Genomic DNA, 3,076 nt, shown 5'->3' on the forward strand with positions numbered 1-3,076 from the left:
AGGGGTCTTGTTAGTTAGCCCTGCCTCAGAGTCGTCGAGATCTTCTCGAGGGTCTGATAAGTTAGTCCTAACAAGTGATGTTGTGTGCCTGCGATGATCTTATGCCTACGACATCTAATACTTCTCGTCTTCATATGAAAGGCAATGTGTGCCAGCGACGAACTTGTGCCTGCGGCATCTTATACTCTCGACAGCCTTCTGAGAATCTGATTAGTTATCTCTCTGAAGGTTCCTAAGAATTTTCCTCTGCTTCTCGAATGACTCGGGCTCTACAGGGGTCTTGTAAATTAGCCCCACCTCAAAGTCATTGAGGTCTTCTCAAGATTCTGATAAGTTAACCCTCACGAGTGGCGTTGTGTGCCTGTGACGATCGTGTACCTATGGCATCTTGCATTTCTCATCTTCGTACGAGAGGCAATATGCACCAGCGACGAGCTTATGCCTACGGCATCTTGCACTTTTGACGGTCTTCTGAGGGTCTGATTAGTTATTCTTCTGGAGTTCTATAAGGGTCTCCCTCTGCTCCTCGAGCGACTCGGGCTCTGTAGAGGTCTTATAAGTTAGTTCACTCGAAGTCATTGAGATCTTCTCGAGGGTCTGATAAGTTATCCCTCACGAGTGACGTTGCATGCTTGTGACAATTTGTGCCTACGGTATCTAGAACTTCTCATCTTCATGCGAGAGGCAGTGTGTGCCAACAGTAAGTTTGTGCCTATGGCATCTTGCACTCTTGATGGCTTTTTGAGAGTCTAATTAGTTATCCCTCGGAAGGTCTTCCTAAAGTTCTCCCTCCACTTCTCGAGCGACTCGAGCTCTACAGGGCCTTATAAGTTAGTCCTACCTCAGAGTCATCGAGGTCTTTTGAAGGTCTGATAAGTTAGCCCTCATGAGTGGCATTGTGTGCCTATGGCGATCTTGTGCCTCCGGCATCTAACACTTCTTATCTTTGTGCGAGAGCAGTGTGTACTAGCTATGAGCTTGTGCCTGGGCATCTTGCACTCTTGGTGACCTTCTGAGGATCTGATTAGTTATCTCTCCGAAGATTCTCTAAGGGTCTCCCATCGCTTCTCGAATGACTCAGGCTCTGTAGGAGTCTTGTAAGTTAGCCCCACCTCAGAGTCATCAAGATCTTCTCGAGGGTTTGGTAAGTTAGCCCTAACAAGTGGAGTTGTGTGCCAATGATGATCTTCTGCCTATGGCATCTAGTACTTCTCATCTTTGCATGAGAGGCAATGTGTGCCAGCAGTGAGCTTGTGCCTATAGTATCTTGTACTCTCGATGGCCTTTTGAGGGTCTGATTAGTTATCTCTCTAGAGGTTTCTTAAGAGTCGCCCTTCTTTCTCGAGCGACTCGGGCTCCGCAGGGGTCTTGTAAGTTGGCCCCAACTCGGAGTCATCGAGGTCTTCTCAAGGATCTGATAAGTTAGCCCTCACGAGTGGCATTGTATGCCCACGGCGATCTTGTGCCCACAGTATCTGTGCTTCTCGTTTCCGCACAAGAGGCAGTGTGTGCCATCGGTAAGCTTGTACCTGCAGCATCTTGCACTCTCGGTGATCTTCTGAGAGTCTGATTAGTTATCCTTTCGAATATTTTCTAAGGATCTCCCTCACTTCTCGAGCGACTCGGCTCTGCAAGAGTCTTGTAAGTTAGCCCCGCCTAGAGTTATCGAGGCTTCTCGAGGGTTTGATAGGTTAGCCCTCATGAGTGGCATTGTATGCCTACTGCGTTCTTGTGCTTACGACATCTAGCACTTCTCATCTTCATGCGAGAGGCAGTGTGTGCCAATGGTGAGCTTGTGCCTGCGGCATCATGTGCTCTCGATGTCCTTCTGAGAGTCTGATTAGTTATCCCTTCAAAGGTTCCTAAGATCTCCCATCACTTCTCGAATGACTCAAGCTCTGTAGGGGTCTTGTAAGTTAGCCCCACCTCAGAGTCGTCAAGGTCATCTCGAGGTCTGATAAATTATCTCTCACGAATGGCATTATGTGCCTACAGCATCTTGTGCTGCGGCATCTAGAACTTCTCGTCTTTGCATGAGAGGTAGTGTGTGCAGTGGCGAGTTGTGTCTACGGCATCTTGCACTCTTAGCAGCCTTCTGAGATCTAATTAGTTATCCCTCTAGAGATCTCTAAGGGTCTCCCTCCACTTCTCGAGCGACTCGATCTCTGCAGGGGTCTTGTAAGTTAACCCCACCTCAAAGTCATCGAGATCTTCTCGAGGTCTGATAAGTTAGTCCTCATGAGTGATGTTGTGTGCCAGCAGCGATCTTATGCCGACGACATCTAGCACTTCTCATCTTCATGTGAGAGACAGTGTATGCCAGTGGTGAGATTGTGCCTACGCATCTTGCACTCTCGACAGTATTCTAGGGTCTGATTAGTTATCCCTCCGGAGGTTTCTAAAGTCTCCCTCCACTTCTCGAGTGACTCGGCTCTGCAAGGATCTTGTAAGTTTGCCCCACCTTGAAGTCATCGAGGTCTTCTTAAGGGTCTAATAAGTTAGCCATCATGAGTGGCGTTGTATGCCTGCGGCGATCTTGTACCTACGCATCTAGCATTTCTCATCTTCGCATGAAAGACAGCGTATGCCAGTGGCGAGCTTGTGCTGCGGCATCTTATACTCTCGATGGCCTTCTGAGGGTCTAATTAGTTATCCCTTCAAAGGTCCCCATGGGTCTCCCCCCACTGCTCAACCGACTCGATTCTATAGGGGTCTTGTAAGCTAGCCCCACCTCAATATCGTCGAGGTCTTCTCAAGGGTCTGATAAATTATCTCTCACATGTAGCATTGTGTGCCTGTGGTGATCTTGTGCCAATGCATCTAAAACTTCTCATCTTCGCACGAGAGGTAGTGTGTGCCAGCGATGAGCTTGTACCTGCGGCATCTTGCACTCTCGATGACCTTCTGAGGTCTGATTAGTTAACCCTTCGGAGGTTCCCTAAGAGTCTCCCTCTACTTCTCGAGCAACTCAAACTTTGTAGGGTCTTGTAAGTTAGCCCCATCTCGAAGTCATCGAGGTCTTCTCAAGGGTCTGATAAGTTAGCCCTCACGAGTAACATTGTGTGCTTGCAGTGAT

This window comes from Elaeis guineensis, chromosome 5 (assembly GCF_000442705.2).
Source record: "Elaeis guineensis isolate ETL-2024a chromosome 5, EG11, whole genome shotgun sequence".
Lineage (NCBI taxonomy): Eukaryota > Viridiplantae > Streptophyta > Magnoliopsida > Arecales > Arecaceae > Elaeis > Elaeis guineensis.